The sequence below is a fragment of the Schistocerca nitens genome, chromosome 6 (assembly GCF_023898315.1).
Source record: "Schistocerca nitens isolate TAMUIC-IGC-003100 chromosome 6, iqSchNite1.1, whole genome shotgun sequence".
Classification (NCBI taxonomy): Eukaryota; Metazoa; Arthropoda; class Insecta; order Orthoptera; family Acrididae; genus Schistocerca; species Schistocerca nitens.
The window spans coordinates 218,569,606-218,597,381 of record NC_064619.1 but is presented as its reverse complement, the minus strand read 5'-3'; positions in this window follow the sequence as shown (position 1 = coordinate 218,597,381).

Below are 27,776 nucleotides of genomic sequence, written 5' to 3'. Positions count from 1 at the left end.
CTCCGACGATTGTCTTGTTGATGGCATATGCAACAACCATCGCCGAAGAGTACGTGATGCCAGTCCTGAACGTTTCATTCGGCATATTGTTGCGCCCGTCTGCATGGTGTCGTGGTTGTAAAGATGGACCTTGCCATGGCCATCGGGATTGGAGTTGCGCATCTTGCAGCCTATTGCGCACAGTTCGAGTCGTAACACGACGTCCTGTGGCTGCACGAAAAGAATTATTCAACATGGTGACGTAGTTGTCAGGGTTCCTCCGAGCCATAATCCGTAGGTAGCCACGCTCAGGCCGCCCAAGGGCTACTACTGCAATGGATAGCCGCTACCTACGGATTATGGCTCGTAGGACCCTGACAGCAACGCCACCATGTTGACTAATGACTTTCGTGCAACCACAGGACGTCGTGTACGAACTTAAACTTTGCGCAATAGGCTGCATGATGCGCAACTTCACTCCCGACGTCCATGGCGATGTCCATCTTTGCAACCACGACACCATGCAGTGCGGTACAGATGGGCCCAACAACATGCGGAATGGACTACTCAGGCTTGGCATGATGTTCTCTTCACCGATGACTGTCTCGTATGCATTTAACGAAACAATTGTCGGAGGCGTGTTTGGAAGCATCCCAGTCAGACTGAACGCCTTACACACACTGTCCAGCGAGTGCAGCAAGGTGGAGGTTTCCTGCTGTTTTGGGGTGGCATTATGAGTGGCCGACGTACGCTGCTGGTCGTCATGGAAGCCTCCGTAATGGCTGTGCGATACGTGAATACCATCCTCCGACCGATAGTGTAACCAAACCGGCAGCATATTCGCGAGGCATTCGTCTTCATGGACGACAGTTCCCGCCCCCATCGTACACATCTTGTGAATGACTTCCTTCAGGATAACGACATCGCTCGACTATACTGGCCAGTATGTTCTACAGACATGAACCGTATCGAACATGCCTGGGATAGATTGAAAAGTGCTGTTTACGGATGACGTGACCCACCAACCACTCTGAGGGATCTACGCCGAATCGCCGTTGAGGAGTGTGACAATCTGGACCAACAGTGCCTTGATGAACTTTTGGATAGTATGCCACGACGAATACAGGCACGCATCAATGCAAGAGGACGTGCTACTGGGTATTAGAGGTTCCGGTGTGTACAGAAATCTAGACCACCACCTCTGAAGGTCTTGCTGTATGGTGGTACTACATGCAATGTGTGGTTTTCATGGGCAATAACAGAGGCGGAAATGATGTTTATGTTGATCTCTATTCCTATTTTCTGTACAGGTTCCGGAACTCCCGGAACCGAGATGATGCAAAACTTTTTTGATGTATGTGAGTAAATAATCTTCGCAGTTTATAAGAAGCTGAAAACTATTTCCGCTGTCAGCTAGAATGTGATGGAGCATAATTTACACTCCGTAAGTCCTCATTACTCTTTGTACTCACTAAAAGAAAATGTTCTTACGTGCTATTTATTCAGAGGGATCAGGAATATGACCGTAAATAGAAATTTTGAGTTGTGAATGATTAATGTAATGATTAATGTATTCTGTAAAAGTTCACACACACAGAATATAATAATATTCCTGATAATACGAGGCGTGTTTTTAAGTAAGTAAGTAAGTAAATTAAAAAATACGTGCTAAGATATCTCAATAATTTTATTTGTACATCAAATCCCGTACCTAAATCTACTTTCCTACATAATTTCTGTCAATATTGATGCACTTGTCATTACGTTGTACCAGTTTTAGTATACCCTCCTCATAGAAGTCTGCCGCCTGACTTGTTAACCACTGCATCACCACTGTTTTGACTTAGTCAACGTCTTGAAGACACTGACCGCCCAGGTGTTTCTTCAAGGGCAGGAACAGATGGTAGTCACTGGGCGCAAGATCGGGGATGTACATAGGATGATGTAGAGTTTCCCATCGAAAATATGTGATGAGATCTTTGTTCTGATTCGCCACATGCGGACGGGCATTGTCTTGCAGCAAAACGATGACCCTGCTCAACTTCCATGGACTGTTGCTTTGATTCTGGTGTGAGGTAAGCCACCCATGTTTCATCGCCCATAACAATTTGGCTTAAGAAATCATCACCGTCGTTTTGGTACCGCTCAAGGAAAGTCAATGCACTGTCTAAACGTTTGGTTTTGTGCACATCCGTCAACACTTTCGGTACCCAACGTGTGCACAATTTTCCATAATTCGAGTGCTCGTTCACAATGCCATACAAAACACTACAAGAAACATTAGGAAAGTCATCCCACAAGGAAGAAATCGTAAAGCGTCTGTTTCCCCTCACCTTATTGTCCACTTCCTGCACCAAACTTTCATTAACGACTGAAAGACGCCCACTCCGTTGTTCATCCTGCACATTTGTACGGCCATCTTTAAATGCTCTCACCCACTTTCTTACCATACCATCACTCATAATGTTTTCTCCGTAAACTGTACAGATCTCACGATGAATATCGATCGCTTTCAGGCCTTTAGTTCTAAGAAATCTTATGACAGCCCGTACTTCACAGTCGGCGGGACTCACAATTATCGGAGGCATCTTAAACACCCAGTACACAACGTAAAGAAGGAAGAATCAGACTGCAATGGCGTCAGTGCGTAGATTAAGATACAGGTATTCATGTAAAATTAAAATTAATGAGATATCTTAGCACGACTTTTTAAAATTTCAAAACGGTACTTACTTAAAAAACACGCCTCGTAATAATAATGCCCCTATCGGAAACAGCACCATTAACAGTTCCAAGTGAAGTGGTCTACCAGTCTGACTTCTGACGATCAAAATTAATTGTTCGCCTTAAAAGTGTTTTTTCGACACTACGGGCGGCACACAAACAGTTACTTCTGTGAAAACTAAGCGATCCAGGACGGCGTACAGTCCTCGCGAGTTCATTTCCTACTTTTAGTGAAAACGATTTTGGTAGCCATCCCAGCGTACGCTGGCGTTTGACTGACGTGCGCAGGTTCATATCTCGGTAAAAAGTGTCTCTTCTTGCTGCATCTCTGGCTGCATTTATATAGGGGCGCAGCAGACCGCCGAACGGAACATCTGCTATCAACCGCCCCAGGCACAGGTAGCAGCATCTAAATGGCCCCTTTCACCGACACGTATTAATTAATATCTGTATTGTGTAACAATTTACAGAATTCATAATTTTTATATGATTGGAGTTAAGTTTGTTTTAGTTACTGAAAAAGTTTTAGGTGGACTGCATTTAAACTTTACCGGCCAGAATTTTTTGAACGGAACCGACAGTAGAATATGACCTATGAACTGCCCCTTTAAGATTCCTTTTAATGATTGTTATTTACAACAAAGTCTTGAAACTTGGTACAGCTGCATTATTTCATCAGTGTAATTGAATTCCGTAACTGGAACTTTCTACAACAATTGCATGTGACACTTCATCTATTATGAATAAGGACATTTTCGTTCCATATTTTGTTTTTGGCAAATACATTGAAAAAATAGTAGAGGTAGCTTACTGGTGTTACATATTTGCCGGCAGCTGTGGTCGAGCGATTCTAGGCGCTTCAGTCTGGAACCGCGCTGCTACTACGGTCGCAGGTTCGAATCCAGCCTTGGGCATGGATGTGTGATGTCCTTAGGATAGGTTAGGTTTAATTAGTTCTAAGTCCAGGGAACTGATGACCTCAGATGTTAAGTCCCATAGTGCTTAGAGCCATTTGAACTATTTTTTGATACATATTTAGCATTAGCAAAACGAGGATCATGGAATGTAGTCGAATTAAGTCGGGTGATGCTGACGGAATTAGATTAGGAAATGAGACACTTAAAGTAGTAAAGGACTTTTGCTATTTGGGGAGCAAAATAACTGATGATGGTCGAAGTAGAGAGGATATAAAATATAGACTGGCAATGGCAAGGAAAGCGTTTCTGAAGACGAGAAATTTGTTAACATCGAGTATAGATTTAAGTGTCAGGAAGTCGTTTCTGAAAGTATTTGTATGGAGTGTAGCCATGTATGGAAGTGAAACATGGACGATAAATAGTTTGGACAAGAAGAGAATAGAAGCTTTCGAAATGTGGTGCTACAGAAGAATGCTGAAGATTAGATGGGTAGATCACGTAACAAATGAGGAGGTATTGAATAGAATAGGGGAGAAGAGGAGTTTGTGGCACAACTTGGCAAGAAGAAGGGACCGGTTTGTAGGGCTTGTTCTGAGGCATCAAGGGATCACAAATTTAGCACTGGAGGGCAGCGTGGAGGGTAAAAATCGTAGAGGGAGACCAAGAGATGAATACACTAAGCAGATTCAGAAGGATGTAGGTTGCAGTAAGTACTGGGAGATGAAGAAGCTTGCACAGGATAGAGTAGCATGGAGAGCTGCATCAAACCAGTCTCAGGACTGAAAACCACAACAACAACAACAACAACATTTAGTGGTATTATATCAAACTGAGCCTACATTTGATTTTTCATATTTCTGAGTCTAATATTTAGCGCCTGCAATTTTTCGTAAAAACGCCGATTTTGACCAAAATATTGCTCCGATCGAGACTAGTAACTTTTGATTGTGGCATACATTTGTACGTTCTGAACGACTGTTATCTTTCTAGCTTCATTATTTAGCGCCACTTATTTTTCTCTTAAAATAATGTATTTAGCAAGACATATTCATTAGATTATTCTGAGACTTCACATATACTGAAGCATACACTGACAAAGTATGGAAAAGTTATTTTAATTTTTAATTTCACTCTTACATTATGGTGCAGTCCTTTGTAGGCTAAGCTACGGCGCGTTATGGTGACTTGGCGCTACTAGCAGTGAACTGGGGTAATTCCCGCCACACTCGCTCGCCTCTGTATCCCTCCCAATGATACAGCGCTTGTTTCACCACAATTTTTATGCTGGTATGCAATGAACTACGGGCCCTGCACGACGATGCGCCGTGGGTTCCCAGAACTGTGGGGGCGTTATCGCTGACCAGTGAGCCAACAAGCAGCTGACAGATAACGCGCTTGTGCGCGCATGTGTCATTTCGCGCGAAACTTGTCTCCTGGAATGCGAGGAAATGCAAGCATCAGCTGGCAATCATCAAGCTATGAAACAGACTTGTGGTACGCCCTTTCGGAGGCATTTCCCAAGGTTTATTGCCCTCCCATACTACCTGCTAAAGTATTTCAAGTATGTTTTAGCAACATCAGCATATTCCGGTATCTTCTGGTACGTCTCCAGTACACTCATTTCTTCTAAGCTACTTCACACCTGTTCTTATTGTTGTGGTTTTCACTCTGAAGACTGCTTTGACGCAGCTGTATACGTTCGACGGTTCTTTCCAAACTTTGCTCTCACTTTCTGCATCTCCACAATTCTTACCCCCCACGCTTCCCTCTGTTACCAAACCGCAGATTCCTCAATGCTTCAGTATATACTCCTGTCGAACGATTCCTTCTTTTAGTCATGTTGTGCTATAATTCTGTCTGATACGTTTGAGGACCACGCTTCACTTCCATAAAGGCTACAGAAGCGATACTCTGACACTTGAATTTTTTATTCCTTGTTAAAAAGTTTCTCTTGTCAGAAATGCTTCTATTGTTGTTGCCGGTAGGCATTTTATATCCTCTCTACTTCAGCCACCATCAATCATTTTGCTGCCCAAAAAGCAAAACTCATTTATTTGCAGTGTCTCATTTTCTAATTTAATTCCATCGGTGCCTGATTTATTTCGATCACAATCCATTACCCTTGTTTTGCTTTTGTTGATGTTCATATTATAATAACTTTTCAGGCCGGTATTTATTTCGTTCAATTGTCGTTCCAAGTCCTTCGCCGTCTCCGATATAATTACGATGTCATCCACAAAACTCGAAGTTTTAATTCCTTCTCGTTGAAGTCAATTTGCAAATTTATCCTTGGTTTCTTTTAATGCTTACTCAATATGCATATTGAATGACATAGCTATTCGGAATATCTCATTGATTATGAGGGGATGTCGTCTACTGCAGGAAACTTGTTTCCACTTACAGGGTGTTTCAAAAATGACCGGTATATTTGAAACGGCAATAAAAACTAAACGAGCAGCGATAGAAATACACCGTTTGTTGCAATATGCTTGGGACAACAGTACATTTTCAGGCAGACAAACTTTCGAAATTACAGTAGTTACAATTTTCAACAACAGATGGCGCTGTGGTCTGGGAAACTCTATAGTACGATATTTTCCACATATCCACCATGCGTAGCAATAATATGGCGTAGTCTCTGAATGAAATTACCCGAAATCTTTGACAACGTCTCGGGCGGAATGGCTTCACATGGTTCAAATGGCTCGGAGCACTATGGGACTCAACTGCTGAGGTCATTAGTCCCCTAGAACTTAGAACTAGTTAAACCTACCTAACCTAAGGACATCACAAACATCCATGCCCGAGGCAGGATTCGAACCTGCGACCGTAGCGGTCTTGCGGTTCCAGACTGCAGTGCCTTTAACCGCACGGCCACTTCGGCCGGCGGCTTCACATGCAGATGAGATGTACTGCTTCAGCTGTTCAATTGTTTCTGGATTCTGGCGGTACACCTGGTCTTTCAAGTGTCCCCACAGAAAGAAGTCACAGGGGTTCATGTCTGGCGAATAGGGAGGCCAATCCACGCCGCCTCCTGTATGTTTCGGAGAGCCCAAAGCAATCACACGATCATCGAAATATTCATTCAGGAAATTAAAGACGTCGGCCGTGCGATGTGGCCGGGCACCATCTTGCATAAACCACGAGGTGTTCGCAGTGTCGTCTAAGGCAGTTTGTACCGCCACAAATTCACGAAGAATGTCCAGGTAGCGTGATGCAGTAATCGTTTCGGATCTGAAAAATGGGCCAATGATTCCTTTGGAAGAAATGGCGGCCCAGACCAGTACTTTTTGAAGATGCAGGGACGATGGGACTGCAACATGGGGCTTTTCGGTTCCCCATATGCGCCAGTTCTGTTTATTGACGAAGCCGTCCAGGTAAAAATAAGCTTCGTCAGTAAACCAAATGCTGCCCACATGCATATCGCCGTCATCAATCCTGTGCACTATATCGTTAGCGAATGTCTCTCGTGCAGCAATGGTAGCGGCGGTGAGGGGTTGCCGCGTTTGAATTTTGTATGGATAGAGGTGTAAACTCTGGCGCATGAGACGATACGTGGACGTTGGCGTCATTTGGACCGCAGCTGCAACACGGCGAACGGAAACCCGAGGCCGCTGTCGGATCACCTGCTGCACTAGCTGCGCGTTGCCCTCTGTGGTTGCCGTACGCGGTCGCCCTACCTTTCCAGCACGTTCATCCGTCACGTTCCCAGTCCGTTGAAATTTTTCAAACAGATCCTTTATTGTATCGCTTTTCGGTCCTTTGGTTACATTAAACCTCCGTTGAAAACTTCGTCGTGTTGCAACAACACTGTGTTCTAGGTGGTGGAATTCCAACACCAGAAAAATCCTCTGTTCTAAGGAATAAACTATGTTGTCTACAGCACACTTGCACGTTGTGAACAGCACACGCTTACAGCAGAAAGACGACGTACAGAATGGCGCACCCACAGACTGCGTTGTCTTCTATATCTTTCACATCACTGTTGTTGAAAATTGTAACTACTGTAATTTCGAAAGTTTGTCCGCCTGAAAATGTTCTGTTGTCCCAAGCATATTGCAACAAACGGTGTATTTCTATCGCTGCTCGTTTAGTTTTTATTGTCGTTTCAAATATACCGGTCATTTTTGAAACACCCTGTATATTTCATCCGTGCAAGGTTGAAAACAGTAACTGGATTTCAAATGAAGGTGAAACTCTGGAACCTACGCAAAGACAGACGCTATTAGGTAGCATATACGAAGAGAACACAAAGAAAAGTAATTCAGTTTTATCTCCATAGTTTACATTTAGTGTCACTGCAAGGCAACTGCTAATTATTATGGATATTATATGAGATGCTGTTTCAAGCCAACATTGTGACAGAGAAACTATTAGTGAAAACCTAAATTCACTTTACAAATTGCGACTACGTTGTGAGTTGTTATCTGCTGACCGATTTTCCGGCAACCAATGCTATGCACCAGCTGAGTTGTACGTGCGCCGTCTGCCGCAGCTACGGCAGGGGTGTACATTCTTCCAAGAGCTTAGCGAACTATGAATTTGGGAATCTTCAACATTTTTAAAAAAAATACATGGAGGCAGTTTTAGAAGCTAAAATTTTGACTTGTGTGTTTTTCGGTATATTCTTCCTGTGCAAAATATTTCGTGATATGTTTCTACATCCCTTGGTACCTGGACGTCGCTGCAGCTTCCGATACGCAACATCTGACCAGTCCCTCCTCACTCCAGAGTGGGTGGCAGACAGTGATGGGTTCGCGTGTCGCTGGGCGGAAGGCGAAAGAGGGAGCAGGCCGTGCTGCTGGCTCCCTACGTCTTAGCGACAGGTGCGAGGTGCTTCCCAAGGTTGATGATAACTCTGACCCAGCACGGGATGCCTCTCCTGTTGGGCCAGGGTTCGACTTTCCTGCCCAGTACAGGCAAGTACAGAGGGTTGGTAGGCTTGTCATTGGGAGCTCCAATGTTAGGCGGGTTATGGAGCCCCTCAGGGAGACGGCAGGCAAGGCGGGATAGAATACCAGTATGCATTCGGTATGTTTGCCGGGAAGTCTCATCCGTGATGTGGAGGAGGCCCTGCCGGCGGCTATCAAGCGCACATATCGGCACGAATGACGCCTGCCGCTTGGGTTCTGAGGCCATCCTCGGCTTCTTTCGGCGGCTGTCTGATCTGATGAAGGCAAATAGCAACGCACGCGAGGTGAAGGCTAAGCTGTCTATTTGTAGCATCGTACCCAGGGTTGATCGCGGTCCTCTGGTTGGAGCAGAATGGAAGGTCTAAACCAGAGGCTGCGATAACTCTGACACGGTATCGGATGTGGATTTCTCGACCTCTGCTATCGGATGCAGAATTGTAGGGTTTCCCTTAGTAGGTCAGGTGTGCACTACACACAGGAAGCGGCTACTAGGGTAGCGCATGTGTGGCGTGCACATGGAGCTACGCTACTGGCCATTAAAATTGCTACACCACGAAGATGACGTGCTACAGACGTCAAATTTAACCGACTGGAAGAAGATGCTGTGATATGCAATTGATTAGCTTTTCAGAGCATTCATACAAGGTTGACGTCTATGGCGACACCTACAACGTACTGACATGAGGAAAGTTTCCAACCGATTTCTCATACACAGACAGCAGTTGACCGGCGTTGCTTGGTGAAACGTTGTTGTGATGCCTCGTGTACGGACGAGAAATGCGTACCATCACGTTTCCGACTTTGATGAAGGTCGGATTGTAGCCTATCGCGATTGCGGTGTATCGTATCACGACATTGCTGCTCGCGTTGGTCGAGATCCGATGACTGTTAGCAGAATATGGAAATCGGTCGGTTCAGGAGGGTAATACGGAACGCCGTGCTGGATCCCAACGGCCACGTGTCACTAGCAGTCGAGGTGACAGGCATCATATTCGCATGGCTGTAACGGATCGTGCAGCCACGTCTCAATCCCTGAGTCAACAGATGGGGACGTTTGCAAGACAACAACCATCTGCACGAACAGTTCGACGACGTTTGCAACAGCATGGACTATCAGCTCGGAGACCATGGCTGCGGTTACCCTTGATGCTGCATCACAGACAGGAGCGATTGCGATGGTGTACTCAACGACGGACCTGGATTTACGAATGGCAAAACATCATTTTTTCGGATGAATCCAGGTTCTGTTTACAGCATCATGATGGTCGCATCCGTGTTTGGCGACATCGCGGTGAACGCACATTGGAAGCGTGTATTCGTCATCGCCATACTGGCGTATCACCCGGAGTGATGGTATGGAGTGACATTGGGTACACGTCTCGGTCACCTCTTGTTCGCATTGACGGCACTTTGAACAGTGGAGGTTACATTTCAGATGTGTTACGACCCGTGGCTCTACCCTTCATTCGATCCCTGCGAAACCCTACATTTCAGCAGGATAATGCACGACCGCATGTTGCAGGTCCTGCACGGGCCTTTCTGGATACAGAAAATGTTGGACTGCTGCCCTGGCCAGCACATTCTCCAGATCTCTCACCAATTGAAAACGTCTGGTCAATGGTGGCCTAGCAACTGGCTCGTCACAATACGCCAGTCACTACTCTTGATGAAATGTGGTATTGTGTTGAAGCTGCATGGGCAGCTGTACCTACACACGCCATCCAAGCTCTGTTTGACTCATTGCCCAGGCGTATCAAGGCCGTTATTACGGCCAGAGGTGGTGGTTCTGGGTACTGATTTCTCAGGATCTATGCACCCAAATTGCGTGAAAATGTAATCACATGTCAGTTCTAGTATAATATATTTGTCCAATGAATACCCGTTTATCATTAGCATTTCTTCTTAGTGTAGCAATTTTAATGGCCAGCAGTGTATTTTAGGTTAGAGAACCCACCCTCTGTTGGGATCAAAGACGATTTGCCTGTCAAATCAGCCACAGTGACCTCAGAGAATGTTGGCCCTCGCAGATCAGAGATAGAAAGGATTAATATGATTTTAGTAAATTGCAGGGGCATCCATGGAAAGGTCAAAGAATTAGTATCGCTTACTGAAGGTTATAATACACAGATAGTACTGGGAACAGTAAGCTGGTTGAAACCAGACGTCAGTGACAACGATATCCCAGGTACAGATTAGAATGTTTATCGTAAGGGATGGTTAGTCGCCAATGGTAAAGGCGTGTTTATTGTAGTAAAAAATTCGATAAAATCTAGCGAGGTCCTCACGGATTCCGAATGTGAATTAATCTGGGTGAAACTGAGTATCAAAGAACGGTGATCGGATCCCTTTATAGGCCACCTGGGTCAGGAACTGTAATTGCAGAGCGCTTCAGACAAAACTTACAGAATATCATTAGTAATTTTCTTTATCATGGCGTTGTAATAGGGAGTGACTTCAACTTACCAGGGATAGATAGGGAGTATCATGCCATTAAAACTGGTGCCAGAGACAGGAATTCGCGTGGAATTGTTCTGGATGTCTTGTAAGAAAATTACCTTGTGCAGATAGTCAGAGAACCAACTCGTAAGGTCTTACACGTCCTGGCAACATACAGACCTGAACTTATCAAACCAGTTAAAATAGAGGAAGGTGTCAGTCCTCATAAGGCTGTAACAGCATCTATGACGACAGGCCCTACAAGGAATGTTAAAAAAAATTAGAAAGATATATCTGCTCAGCAAGAGTGACACGACAAAAGTTTAAGAACATATCAGCAGTCCGCATCAAATATTCGGTAATGAGGAAGAAGATTACGACAACAAATGGAAAAAACTCAAAGGTGTCTTTCAATATGTCCTTGACAAGTATGTTCCGAGTAAGGTTTTAAGAGATGGGGAAGATCCACCATGGATTAATAGCCGTGTTAGAAAAGCACAACGTAAACAAATAGCACTTCATCTCAGATTCAAGAGAAGTAAAAACCTAGCTAACAAACAAAAGCTGAACGAAGCGAAAATGAGCATAAGGAGAGTAATGAGAGAAGCGTTCAATGATTTTGAAAGTAAGACGTTGTCAACCAACATGAGTAAAAACGTAAGAGATCTTAGTCGTACGTAAAATCAGTAAGTGGGTCAAAATGATCTATTCATTCCCTCAGCGACCACACCGGCGCCGAAGCGGAAAATAACAGAGAGAAGGCCGAAATACTGAATTCGGTCTTCCGAAGTTATTTCACCGCCAAAGATCGTCGTACGAACGTCGAAATGGCAGATATTTATATAACCGATAGCCGAACTGAAAAGCAGCTACGATCGCTTAGTAGTGGAAAGGCGCCAAGACCAGATGAGATAGCTATAAGATTCTATAAAGATCGGTCCCCCTTCTAGCAGTAATTTATCGTAGATCGCTTGAGCAACGAAAGGTACCTAACGACTGGAAAAAAGCGCAGGTCATTCCCCTTTTTAAGAAATCCCGTAAGACAGATCCACACAATTAAAGACCTGTTCTGTTGACGTCAATCTGTTGTAGATTATGGAACATATTTTACGCTCAAGAATTATGACGTTTTTGGAAAATGAACACCTCCTCTATAAAAATCAACAGAGATCCTGCGAAACTCAGCTCGCTCTGTTCCTCCATGAGATCCACAGCGCAGTGGACAACGGCGCTCAGGTTGATGCCGTGTTCCTTGATTTCAGTGAGGCATTTGGCACCGTCCCGCATTGCCATTTAATGAAAAAAGTACGAGCTTACGGAGTATCGGAACAGACTTGCGATTGGATTCAAGACTTTCTTGGAGATAGGACTCAACACGTCGCTCTTAACGGAACAAATCGACAGATGTAAAGGTAATATCCGGAGTAACATAGGGAAGCGTGATAGGACCGTTGTTGTTCACAATATATGTAAATGATGTAGTAGAAAGTATCAGATGCTCTTTAAGGCTATTCGCAGATGATGCAGTTGTCTATACTAAAGTAGCAACGCCAGAAGATAGTTAGAATTTGTAAAACGACCTGCAGAGAATTGATGAATGGTGCAGGCTCTGGCAGTTGACCCTGAACGTAAATAAATGTAACATGTTGTGCATACATAGGAAAAGAAATCCACTACTGTACAGCTACACTGTTGATGACAAACAGCTGAAGACAGCGTCTGCCGTATCTAGGCGTAACTAATCCAGAGAGACCTTAAGTGGAATGACCACCTAAAACAGATGGAAAAGCAGATACCAGACTCAGATTCATCAGAAGAAACTTAAGGAAATGTAACTCATTCACGAAAGAAGTGGTTTATAAGGCGCTTGTTCGCCCTATTCTTGAGTACTGTTCACCAATCTGGGATACCTATCACATAGGACTGATAGAGAAGATCCAACGAAGAGCGATGTGTTTCGTCACGGGATCGTTTAGCTGGCGAGAGAGCAATACGGAGATGCTAAACAAACTTCACTGGTAAATGTTACAAGAGAGGCGTTGCGCATCACGAAGAGATTTGCAACTGAAATTTCGGGACAGTACTTTTCGGGAGGAAACGGACAACACGTTACTTCCCTCCACATACACCCCGTGTATTGACTACGAGGACAAAATTCGAGAAATTAGAGCCAATACAGAGGCTTACCGACAATCACTCTTCCCACGCAGTATTCGCGAGTGGAACAGGGTTGGAGGGATCAGGTAGTGGTACCGAAAGTACTCTCCGCCACACACCATTAAGTAGCTTGCGGAGTATAATGAGGATGTAGATGTACATGTCGGACTGGACAGTTCCCTTTTTAGTATCAGGTAAAATAGTGGGGTTTCCTACACGCACAAAACGAAAACTACTCTTCTGGTTTTTTTGTGCAGGTGATTCTGTACAGATACATTAACGGCTAATGGACAGTGCAGTCGCAACGCATATTTTATTTTATTAGATTAACTATCGGCGCTAGACTCAAATGTTTAAAATTTTTTAATTCCTCTCTGTGTTTGATCTACTTTAATATATAAATGCGTGGGGTTAGGAGCGCTTTTAAATTTACGCAATCAAACGCGTTTTTTTTTCTGATATGCGACGTCCATAGCACACGCTAGTGCTTTTATTACACACTTTGAAAGCCGAGATCTCAGCCGCACAATCCCTCTGTGAGTCAGGAAGCCTTGAAACGGCAAGATGGGGGAAGTGCATTATGGCACGCAGTGTGGTGGGACGTGCCAAATTGCACTTCTTGCAGCCGGAAGCAGCCAAAGCCGGAATAGTGACCCGCTCACACTTCTGGCAAATCACTTTGGCTGTTCTCGAACTGGCGTAACGGCCGTTCTGGGCCACAGGCGCAGACACAGTAAGCGCCTTGCGAAGTGCTGCAAAGGTGCAACCACTTAAGGAGTTCATCTGAAGTGGGAACTGATCAACATCACGATGAATTTGTCTTCGTACTTACTGTTATAATCCGTTCATCGTAAGAATAAAGCTGGTGTAAACAAACACAAACGCGATGATTGGTCAGATGTCGTAGCACATTTACACTAATGTTGTTACGCTCTTGGAAGTAGATCCTACTTATGTGTTAGATATCTTATTACTAAGTTACGTTAAACGAAACTTTTAAGTCATTCAAATGTATTAAAAGCCATCAAAGTTTTTCTTAATCACCCTTTAGCTACATAGTTTGTATTTCAAAAATCGTGTACAGTCACATCCTCTGCAGCGTTGTGCTCTGATTATCGCATTGCTAATGCGCAGCATGAAAATGGCTGAGGCTACTCTCTGTTCCGTAGTGAAACACGTGCGTTGAACACAGTCAAAAAGTGCCGAGAAATAAGCTGTCCTTAATTTTTTTCATAAATTTACGGAGAAAATCGGCTTTGAAGTTTTCCTAGTGCTCTGCAGTTGTTGACCAGACGCATACTTAACGTATAACGCAGTCGGTAGCGTAATTGAATGTGAACCAAGTGCCGTTATTCGTGCATTGGTTTAAATCACCCTATTATCAATTTTTTGTCGTTCAATGTGAAATACCTACATCTCGTAGTTATAAAACTCATCATCATTTTTTGTGAACAATGCACGTCTTCTTGTTTCTAATTACATATTGGACGCGAAATTCCTGTTTCCATTTCAAATACAAATTCTTAATTATCGATGTTTTATGAAAGACTGTTCATAAAAGTTGTTTAAATGAAGGAAACACAACAATTTAATTTTTAAGGCAGAAAATAAAAACCAAATCCTCTTTATTTGGACTGTGTCCATCGTTTTATACGACAGAGTATATAAGCATCGTAGAAATATGAAAAATAATCATTTTTACAGCATCGAGCATATCATACAATGCTGCATTTTTACTTTTGCTACTGTACCATTACAAAATGAACCCAACAGAACTGATCTGGAGCCAAGCTGCGGGATCTGAACCGAAAAGTAACAAGACTGTTAAGCTGTCAGACGTAATGGAACTAACGCACTCAACTTCTTCACACGTCACTGCCGAACGTTGGCGGGATACGAAACGGTTCGTCATAAAAGAGGAAGAGAAAATGCTGTGCCTGGTTGGCTTCGTGGATTCTGTTGTTGATAGGCACGTTATCAACATCGACTGCTACGGTCGCAGGTTCGAATCCTGCCTCGGGCATGGATGTGTGTGATGTCCTTAGGTTAGTTAGGTTTAAGTAGTTCTAAGTTCTAGGGGACTAATGACCACAGCAGTTGAGTCCCATAGTGCTCAGAGCCATTTGAACCATATATATATATATATATATATATATATATATATATATATATATATATATATATATATATATATACTAGCTGACCCGACAGACTTCGTCCTGTCAAAAAGATTTGTAATATGGCAGTTTTTTTGCCTACGTATTTAAAAAAATTCTCCTGAACAGAACCGTCACCCTGGTGATGGGGCGTTGTGAAAAAAAAAATAATTAAATAAAACATATATAAGGATTTAAAAGTAAGTAATCGCTTTATTGTTAATCATGTGAATCATAATTATTATTATTATCATTGTAGTGCTTTGTGGTATACGATGTTTTTTGTTTGATTACCTGGCGCATAGATAAACAAATCTGATGGTTTTCCAACACGGGAACAGGCAACATACAATTGACCATGTGAGAAACATGGGTTTTCTAGATTAATACCACAAACACTTAATGATTGCCCCTGGGACTTGTTTATAGTCATAGCAAAAGCAAGCCGCACTGGAAACTGTAGTCGTTTAAACTCAAATGGCACATCAGTCGGAATCATTGGGATGCGCGGTATGAGAACATCTTCTCCTTTATACTTTCCTTTGAGTATAGTTGCTTCTATCACATTGTTTAGTAATTTTTTTATCGCTAACCGTGTACCGTTGCAAAGACGCGGTTGGTTGATATTTCGCAACATTATAACCACCGATCCAACCTTTAATTGAAGATTGTGAGGTGGCAATCCTGGCAAATCCAGCGAGTTTAAAAATTCCGGTGGATAGTTGACTACATCATCTTGATTAGTAGCCGAATCAACTGATTTATATATCCTCAATTCGCCTGTAATTTGTTCTTGAATTTTGAAATTTAATTCATTTACATCTATGTTTTTTGCAGCCAGTATAGCTCGTTCGCTCAACCAATCATGGTTTCTGTAATTTTGAGAAACATCTGGAAACACCTTCTGAATAAGTTCATCTTTTGATCGAGTTAACTGACAAAAACTTTGAGGAAAGTTAATGCAGCCAGTCAACATGTCCATAGGAAATTTGCCATTACCAATGTCAATGAGTTGTTTAGAGAATATGTTTCCAGATTGGTCATTTCGCAACTCGACACGCATATTCTTGCTTAAATGAAGTACTTTGACATGTTTCCACAAATTGGAGGACTTTAGACATGCATTGAGTTCATCAGCTGGCGTTGATCGTGGAATCACTGGCAATGTTTGACGAAAATCTCCTGCTAATAAAATCATTGCACCACCAAATCGGTTATTATTGCTCCGTAGATCTTTTAAGGTTCTGTCTAAAGCCTCCAAAGATTTTTTATGTGCCATCGTGCATTCATCCCAAACAATCAATTTACATTGCTGCAAAACCTTTGCCATTGCAGAGTTCTTCGAAACGTTGGAGGTTGGAGTTTCATTGCTTTGCATATTTAATGGCAATTTTAGTGCTGAATGGGCTGTTCGACCACCTTCAAGCAAAGTTGCTGCGATTCCCGACGAAGCGAGTGCAAGTGCAATTTTATTTTGTGAGCGAATTGTTGCTAATATTAATGAAATCAAAAAAGTTTTTCCTGTACCACCAGGTGCATCTAAGAAGTAAATCCCTCCAGTTTCATCATTTGTTACTTTCATAAGAGTTTCAAATACATACTTCTGTTGTTCAGTTAACAGTGGAAGATTTGTTTGAATTAATTCTTTCAAAGCGTTGAGATCATACAGTTTTTCTCGATGCAACTCTTGGTTAAAAGCGTCATGCATTGGACGATTGGGCGCGGTCAGGCCTAATTGAATTAATAGTTTGTTTGACATTATAAAGCACATGTCCTCAATTGAAATCAATGCTTCATTGTAAATTTCTTCACTGATTTGTATATTTGGATTTCCCATTCTATTCCGTATTTGATACAAAATATCATCACACATATAATCTTTGTACTTGATCCACAAATCAATTGGGTTTGATGGGAAGCATGTAGATATGATTATAGAAAACAATGTTCGTATTTGATGAGCGTGTGATGATATTACAGCATCATTGAGAGTTTGCTCCCAATGAGCGTCATTTTCAAGCAATTGCAAACGTTGACAGGCTTCTCTGTAGGATCCACACAATTCACCATGAACAGTTCGTAACTGTTGGAATGATGTTGGGCCACGTACATTGACTAATAGCAGTCGTAAATAAAAACATTCATCATTGCTTGGATGTACTGAATAAATCCGGCCAATCGCATCGGTGGAATATACATCTGTATATCCTGGAACTGGTTTTCCTTGTTTCCGTCGTATAAATCTCCTTGAGGATTGATTCCAGGTATAATATTTTGGCATTTCAGAATATAGCAATGTTTGTGCGAAATGATCGTTTTGGCATGTCTCAAAAAAACTGGTTAATGTAGTAGATGGTGGCTGAGCAGCTCTTTGTACTGCGTTCTGTGCTGTAAAATACACTCTTTGTCCATTTTCTACATGCACAGCTAAGTGAACAACAGAAGGGTGTCTCTCATGAATAGGAAAAGAAAATATTCGCCAAACTGCTTCATTACTACTGACATAGCGGCCCATTTGGTATTGGGTAACTTCATCATTGGAATTCTCTGCACCAATTCCAATCACAGCCATATCACTCCCTTTGGTTACATATTTGCAAATGTATTTAATAGATTTCACTGAATGGCAAGATTGAACGTTGATGTGTGCTTTGAATGTCTTTGATAAAATGGGTGAATATGGAACAATCCAACGATTATCTATTTCAATATCTTGTTGATTTAATTTGACAATTGTTGATTTTCCATTGTCTGCTGTCGATCTGCGACGATACAATGGATAACCGTCATTACCAGTAATTGTTTCCGATATTAATGTCCGTGGATATCGTTTTGAACATTTACCATCCATCATACACGGTGAATTTTGATTAAGAGTTCCACAGGGACCATGTATCATGTTTTTGATAACTACCTCATGCAATCCAGGATCTACTTGTACATTAGGGATTTCAGCTGATATCACTGCATCAACTTCATTTGGCCTTATCTTTTCAACCAACCAAATCAAAATGTGTGCATGTGGCAATCCTCGTTTCTGCCACTCCACAGAATACATCCAGCAGCGTGTCTCACCAAACACATTATGTTTTACGATGAAATCCATTAAAGATTTCAACTTTTGTCTAAAGACTCTGGCTGTAATATCATGACGATCAATGGGTGATTGCCCAGGGAATAACTCCTGCTTGATTTCTATCCATTGCGGATTGCATGTAAATGTGATGAACAAATCTGCTGTACCATAATGACGAACATACGACATGGCATCTTGAGCATATTCGTGCATATGCCGAGGGCTTCCGATGTATGTTGCTGGAAGAATAGTCATCCGACCGACATTCTGTGCATTTCCATCAGTATTAATCGCATCTCGAAGGTGAATATACTCTTCAGATCGGAGTTTGGTTTGATTCAACCTGATGAATGTTAATCTCTCCGTTTCAATTTTTACATACATGTCAACAACATATTTGTGATATAATCGCCGACATTTCAATATGTGATTTTCTTCATTTTCCCGAATCATTAGGCGGTATGAATAATAGTTCATTGAACTGACTTTTTTGTTGGTTTCAGAACCTGTAAATAGATTTTCTTTTAATAACATTCAAATATAAAATTAAAATACATAATATAATGACTGAGATATTATCGCCATAGCTAAATTAATATTTTAGTTACCTGTAATGGGATTTATCATTTTTATTGAGAAATCGTAGCCATCTTCACCTTGCCAAAATATAATGGGATATTGCAGTGCATCATATGAGCGGTGTGTTTCCTTTATACGTTGTAATTGATCATTCCGACGATGTAAAACAATATCACGGGATTCCAAGTTTTCTCCAACTACAACGATAGCAACTTCATCAATAGTTGGTGCATTAAAACGTCTTGTATGTTGACCTGCAGGTGTTTTATCAGCTCTGATTACAATTTTGTGATTATCGGATGGCATCAGATCCAGGGCAGTTTTAAACAATATAATCAATTGATTGTGTTGATGAAATAAAGTTTGTAATTGTTCTACAATAGACCTCTTTACTAAATTGTTATGTGCACAACGCAGATCAATTTCTTGTGGTGAATTGCCCATAAAATAAATTTGCAGGAATTTGTTGTCGCTATCTGACACTGGTAACAGTGAACCTACTCTGTGATATATTTGCCCTTGTATCTGTAAATAAAATAAAATATTATGGTGTGGTATAAATTAATGGATTGTCAGTGATCAAACTTAAATAATATTTGATCTTAAAAAGTATATATTTAGTTTGAACTAATATCTATGTAATATAAAATATAATAAAAGTGTCACTGAAACTAAATCACCATATAATATGATGACTAAGTGATATATAAGTGATTAAGAAATTGAAGATTAGTGACACATCTTAACTTTTGTGACAGAAAATTTTGTTCGCTAAAATAATTATGAGTAACTGCTATAATACATACCTTGAAAGTTGGCATAAAATTTTCCCGAACTACATTTGTTGCCCCAAATGAAGTCATTTGAAAGCAATTGTTATATTGTTGGATATGTGTCAAAAAGTGTATAGAATCTGTTCCTATTCCTGAAACCAATGAGTACAATGGTTCTGGTGGTGGGTCCAATGGTATCAATTTCACTTTACCATTTGCGCAACACAATCCATTGGCTTCGTTTTTGTATTTTAATGCCTTACAGTGTGAGCAAACCGAGTTCATAGAACCAATAACAACACATTGGTAGTTACTGTAGTCAATTGACACATCGTAACTGAAAGCAGCTCGATTCAAACTTGCGCGATTATTAGTTGAATGTCTCGCTCGCGCTTCACGCGTTTGTGATATCCGAATTCTTTCACGTTCATTTCCGTCGTCACGTTCTTGTGCCGTACGATTAGATCGGTAATTAGCTTGGTTTGTAGCATTTCTGGTTCTTCTACCTAAATTGCTTCGTCGTATAGGAGGCATATGAAATATAAATTAGTTTTTCACTAATCACGAACTAAACAAACACTAACTAAGTAAACACTCTGCACAAAACACGAATTTGTTTCGTGTATCAGTTGACAAAAGCAAACTCAGTAGATTAGGTCACAGACAACTTTTTTTTTTTTTTTTACGTTTTATATGACTTGAAGTCAAATCCTTTTAAGCCGTACGAATTGTAACGCGATTTTTGTTTGACTGATGTAATGACGTGGAAACTGATGCATTTTATCTCGCGTGCCGAAACTAATACAAAAGAAACGCGAGTTTCGGAACGCGATATTAAACTTCTCCAACTATGTATTCTGTGCTCCAACGCACACACGCACATTGTTTTGATAGATATGATCTTTGACGTTAGGAACACACCTACATTGCTTAGACAACAGTGTGTGCTTGTAATTTAATATGAACTTTATACCATAGCAATAAAGCTCAAATTGACTACGTTTTAGTTACAAATCATTTGTATAGGAAAAAGAAAAGGACTATTTTTAGGGTTTTTCCAGCAATAATTCTAATTTTTCTCGCCGTAAAAACCATCCTTGAACTTCAACGAACATTTTAAAAAAGGATTTGGCCAAATTGGTCGAGGCGTTGTTGAGTTATGCGCTTACCAACACATTTTGCGATTCATTTTAATATGAACTTTATACCATAGCAATAAAGCTCAAATTGACTACGTTTTAGTTACAAATCATTTGTATAGGAAAAAGAAAAGGGCTATTTTTAGGGTTTTTCCAGCAATAATTCTAGTTTTTCTCGCCGTAAAAACCATCCTTGAACTTCAACGAACATTTTAAAAAAAGATTTGGCCAAATTGGTCGAGGCGTTGTTGAGTTATGCGCTTACCAACACATTTTGCGATTCATTTATATATATATATATATATATATATATATATATATATATATATATATATATATATATATATATATACGGTGAAATCCATCAATACTCTCTTACGTTGCACGCAGCTTATGTAGGATCTTGTGGATCTTGTGGATAAGTCAGGAATTTTTATCATTCTTGTTTTTAATTACAATAGTACGTTAGCTAAAAACGATAACGTTATGCGGTTTTCGTCTAGTCGGCTAAGGAGCACATTGTGGGAGATTTGCAGTGCATTATTTCAGTCTGCTTAAAAATTAAACGACATTCGAAGCTGTATTGTTCTGCTCTCCTCTTTTTACGTGTGAACTGCAGTTGGTCACATCACTGGAGGCTAGCTGTACCAGCTGACCGGCCAGTGCTGTCCAAGTTAAATGCGCCGGTAAATGTGTTGTTCCGTATTACCGCCCAGTCGATGTGCGCGTAACGCACAGCACAGCATGTACCCTTATTATCGTACCTGACAGTACTTGAGACAGCTTGGCTGCAGTCCCACGTGGAACGGAATTCCAATAAGGTTCCAGCGAACGCGGAAGAATACATAGTGCAATGTTTACATCAGGTTTATTCTTATGATGAACGGATTATAGTCTTCCAACTGCGCTGCTGTTGTCACACACACCACTGACAAGTGTCTCCTGTGTCAGCCTTCCCACACGTATATGTTTGACAACCCATCTCCCGTCCCACCAAATTAACAGCCACAGATCCGACATTTTTGTATCTCTTTATCTCGAAATAGCGTAGAGCTGTATGTGGCATTCCGGCCTCCATTTCAAGCACCAGACCTATGCACTTCCCGTTAATCATATGTCCGTCTTCTTGCATCCTTTCTATCAAGCCGCCCATTCTACGTCACCATCTTTCATCACACTGGAGCTATGTCCAAGGATCTGTCATCTCCCCACTTATGTACGCCCTAAATACAGACGATATGCTTGAGCCACCTCCTCCTGCACATCTCCTCTAGTATGCTGATAACATTCCCTTCCTAGCCCTCTACCCTACCCTCCAAAAATCCCACCAGCCCCACCAAATCCGTCTCTATCAACTCATTTTCTGGTGCGACCACTGACTCCTCAAAGAAAATAAGAATCCTTCCAAGACCGAGGCAATAATTCTATGACGATTAACCGGCAGCTTCGGTCTCCATGACATTTGCCTTACCGTTACAACCATTACCTTACCATTACAACCATACTTTCCAATTACTAAGAACCGTAAAATACCTTGCACTACCACTTGACCGCCAACTAGTATGGAACACACAACTACTACAGAGAACATGTTCCCAGTTGCGCAGTACGGGGGAACGGCTGTTATGGAATTTTGTCCTTTTTACCCTTTTGACATGTAACCTTAGCCCCATGACATCATTGGGCTGAAGATGACCTCAGATGATTAAGTGATTTTATTTTTTAAACTAAATGACGGAACTTTAAGTGTACCGAAACCGGTTGCGTGTGTCCACAATAAAAGATTGTGGATTAAGCAACTGTCCTGCGGTTTCTTCATTTTCTAAAATGGACTTGTACTGTTGCGGCTGCCCCACCAGAAAAACTGATTGTGTCCTTATCGCTGCCAGTCTTCATAAACTCATCACTTCATTCAACTCTGTCAACTCTGTGTAAATATTTTAAATAATCAACCAATCAGCTGTACATCTTTCGACCAAAGTGAGTCACTATCCATACTACAGTTCGTGAAAATATTCGATTTTTAACGTCATGAAAAGATTTTAATGTTTTCAATCTTTAGAATCGTTTGACCGCAGAGCAGCGAATAGTAAACACTGAGAGCCATGTGGAGCGAGAGGGCGAGGTGGTGAAATGACAATAAAAAATGAAGAAAGTATGCGTTTGAGGTTGTTCTGATAGCAGATCAAGATCAGTGATTCGTGGACTGTGAACAAATTAAGCAGTGAAATATAGGTCTACTGTTCCACGCAGAAAATGGCGAGCAACGTATTCTATTATGGTTTCGCCAACACTGTTAATCGATAGCCACTTGTCACGTACTCCGAACGACATTTGTAACATCGTACTGCGTCTGAAAAACTGTACAGCATGTATTGTCACTGACTTCCAGGCACGAGATCCTCTCAATACAGACAGGGAAGCCGGCCGGTGTGGCCGAGCAGTTCTAGGCGCTTCAATCTGGAACCGCGCGACCGCTACGGTCGCAGGTTCGAATCCTGCCTCGGGCATGGGTGTGTGTGATGTCCTTAGGCTGGTTAGGTTTAAGTAGTTCTAAATTCTAGGGGACTGATATTAAGTCCCATAGTGCTCAGAGCCATTTGAACCATTTGAACAGACAGGGAATGGCGGTAGATGCCGTACAGTTTGCTCTCCGTATACGAAGAAGTCAATGTTGCGACGAATAGAAAATGACCCTAAAACAAGTGTGCGACGTATTGAGGTCGCTGAAACTTTCATGCCGCGACCCGTCAGGCAAGAGAACAGTTCCGCCAGCGGATTCTAAGACGGGGATCCGGAAATTCTCTGCTCATTGCTTACATTTTATTTACGGATGAGTTGGGATCCACATAGAGTGCATTAACAAGGTGGCGAGAGATAATCGTCAGAGAACCGCATGACTTAAACTGACTGTGTTGTGCCTGATACGTTCTTAGTGGAACGCAACCGACAAGCGTAAAGGTAAATTTGGGAATACGAAAAGGAAGTGTTATAGAGTCACTATTAATTACCATTTAAATTAATGATATACTGGATGACGTTCCGGCTGTGTGACGCTATTCAAAAATGTGCTTGAATTCCTAAGGCACCAAACTGCTGAGGTCATCGGTCCCTAGACTTACACACTACTTAAACTAACTTAAAGTAACGTATGCTAAGAACAGCGCACACACCCATGCCCTCCGGCGGGAGGGGCCGCGCAATCCGTAAGATGGCGCCTCGAACCACGCGGCCACTCGTAGCGGCGTGACCCTATTCGCAGACGATGCTGTTGTCCGTAGGATTGTTGCAACGTAAGAAGAATGCAGATAAATACAAGCTCGACGTTTGGTGCAGAGACTGGCAGTCAACCCTGAACCTAAATAAATGTAACGTAACGCCCAAAAACAGACGATGTGTTCCATTACTGTTCGATAACAAAGTTGGCAACAAATCACTAACCATCCGCTCTAAAGACGAATGACCGCATTAACAAATAGTAGGAAAATCGGATGTCAGATTGAGATTCATCCCGCAGAAATGTAATTCATTCTGGAAGGCAGTGGCTCACTAAGTGCTCGCTCAATCAATTTTTGACTTTTGCTGATCGGTCTGGGACACTTACCGGATTGAATTAATACACTACTTGGAGAAAAAATGCAAAACCCTCAAGAATGAGATCATTTTATTGAGAAGTTATGTGACCGGTAGATGACCATTGTAGAAGTACATGATGACAAATTCAGACCAAATGAAACACCAATGTCACAGTAAAGAGTGCCCAAACCGTCGCACCAGTAAACAGTTGTAAGGTGGCTATAATTTCGCACTTTACAAGCACTCATCGATATACTTTACCGTGATCTACAAACACAATTAGGTATCATGTGATAGGTTGTACGTCGTATATATGAGTATTTAAGGGAAACTGACATTGTCACGTACGCCTTGTAAATAAATGTTAACGCTTATTGCATGAAAGGCGACGGAGAGTATTTATTATCAGAACGGCGTAATGAATGATTGCCTATGCTTGTAGAGGTTGTAATGACAGTGGAAATGAAATGGCAGGGGGAACTCAAGACCTGAGTGGAAGACCCACACAGGTGTGGTGGTCCAGCTCCACACAGGAAGTTCAAGACGGACAGTCTGGACACCTCAGCGCGAAGACACAATACAGGGGCGGCCGGTCGCTTTTGTAGTAGGGCCGGAAGGATAACCGGATAATACTTCCGAACTCTGCAAATCTTGGACGCAGGTGAGAGGAACGAAGAAGTGGCATCTCGGAAACCACGCAGGCGGGGTTATTTCCAAGGATTTTTACTCAGAAGAGTACCATTGTACGAGTATAGGTTTTTCCTCGCAAACTTTCGGCGATGGACGACAAAAGACTAAAAAATGGTTGCTCGGCGTTCGGAAGAATCTGTAGAGAGGGAGAATATTCCGTGGTTTCGGGAATATGATTCGTTTTCACAATCCCTTGCTGGGAAACCAGCGATGGAAAGACGAGGTTTTCCGTTTTTGAGCGCCTGTGTGTGACGGTCGCTCCGTATCAGTTTTGTTGGTACAGACAGACTTGCTATCTTTTCTCTCAGGAGATTTTATAGTTAGAACGGTTAGGCTCTGTACTACTGCGAACTTACACGATTCTGGACTTCGCCTCCGGGTTGGAAGTCGTCGTTGAGTACGCAGCGTTCAGTGATTGAACGCACTTCTTCTGCCTATACTTATGTTGAGAAGTTATTTGAACTCCGTCCTTGTGGCTGGGAGTTCGCGTTTCTCGTCTGTAGAACACATAGAGGACAAGTCAGTATTAGAGTATATTAGTCAGAGGAACGCCTTCTGCCGTCCTACTGTTTGAAAGAGTTTATTTGTGGCTGGAGTTCTTCCATCGTTGCAGACTTGTACGAGAACCATCACTCCGACGCAGCTGACTCAGTACATACGGCGATATTGCTGATTGCTTCGGCTTGTTAGGGCTATGAAGCTAAACAGCTGTGATCACGTTAGTTTATTTCCACTGAGGTTCCACACCACTGTAGATCATCTTCGAAAGTAGTGTCTTCTAGCGTCTGGTACGTATATGATGTCAAATATTTCGCGTTATTTATGTTAGATAGCATGGCCATAAAAAGGGGCTGAGTTGGGCAATTGATCAGCAATTTTTTGTCAGGAAATATAGATAACTGTAATATAAAGGTGAACCGTGAATTTACTTTCAAAACCTTTTCTTAAGAATTTTCTTTATTTACTAGCGATTCATCAAGAGCATTAACACATTTGGAAGTAATTGCCAGTGGGTAACTGATGAAAACAAATTAAATCTTTTTCAATAAATGGATTTTTATTCCTAAAAGCCCCCTTTTTTTAAACAGATTCCAAATTATAATCAGAAAGCACCCTGTAAATATCAAGTTACAATTTATTCAGAGGCAAAAATAACTTTTTTTTTTTACTGTATGTAAACCTTGCCGCTTCCTTTTAACACGGCCGTAGTCACGACCGCTCACAACAACCGCTGAAACACTACACTGGTGCAAATCTGCAACACACAAACATATAAACTGTGCACCCCGTAGGAGGGATGGAAATGGTACAAAAGCACTCACATTAAAATTATTTGCCACCGAAAGTGCAACTTGTTTTTAAAGAACTCTTACTGTGGAAGGGTGGCAACCTTATATACTAAAATGACCATTTAAATAAAAACCTATGAAATACAGTCTTAGATAAAATGTACAAATATGCTCTACATCACACATATACCACCTCTCAAGATGATAGGCAAGATAAAAACATATTTCAGGAATTCGTTAACACCGAATCCCACAAACATGACAGAGGCAGCTATTAACGTACGGCGGACCGACAGACAGACACTAACTGCTAACTGCCTAACAAATGCAGACGGGAGACAGACGAGCAAGCTGGGGTTGAGAGACTAACCAAGAAACAAGTAGACTTTAACAAGTAAATGAAACAAGATATCACGAATCACTTAACTTCTAATAAACTGCGATGTCTGGCGAAGACCTGGCGCAGCACCCCCAAAACGCTCTCCCGAATCGTCACCTCCCAGCCGCTTCAACGGACGCAGGAAGGCGCGCCGATCTGCCGTCTCACGGCGTCGCAGCTCGCCCCGGCCAGACCGACGTCGTGGGTTGACTCCTGTTGCTCTCGTGTCGGCCGCGAAGCCACTACGCCTCGCTATACGGCGCGGCCCACTGGACTGACGTGGCGACCCCACATGCGCCGACGCTCAAGACGAACAAGTCATCTTGTGTCTCAGTGCGCGACCGTCCAACCGATCAGTCCAAACGCCAATGCCCATTGCCTGAGCAAACTCGAGCAGACTGGCGGCCTGACACATACTAGCACTCCGGACGACAGACAGACACTAACAGCCTCACCATCCTAACGAGAGACAGACCCAGACTGACTTGGCTGACCAACTGACCAGACTCGCCGAGACTGACGGACTGCCCGACTGGCGACGCTGACGCTGACGCTGCACAGGTGAGGGTGGACCCTCGGCTTGAGAAGGAAGTTCTAGCGCCGGAGCGCTTCGCCTTCCTCATGGCGGTGCGGCGAGTGGAGTCTGGGCGGTAGAGAATGGCTTGGCGGTGTGCATGTTGCTTTTTTTTCTGTATTTTACCCAAAGAAGACAGGAGAGTGAGAGAGAGACAGTAGAAGTGGAGGAAAACGAAAGGCCTCATGTGGCTGGGCCATGTGTGGGTATAATTTTTTTTTTTTTTTTTGTGAAAGAGAAAAGGATAGTAGAAGGGACAGTAAGAGAAGCAGGAAGACGAAAGGCTCAATTGACAAGCCGGTCGTTTACGAGATTGAAGAGAAGAAGCAGAAGAGAGAATGAGAGAAGAAGATTAGAAAAACTAATACCGACAGAGCCGGCCGTTGACTCGGGCGGCGAGGCAGACACGCGGAGAATGA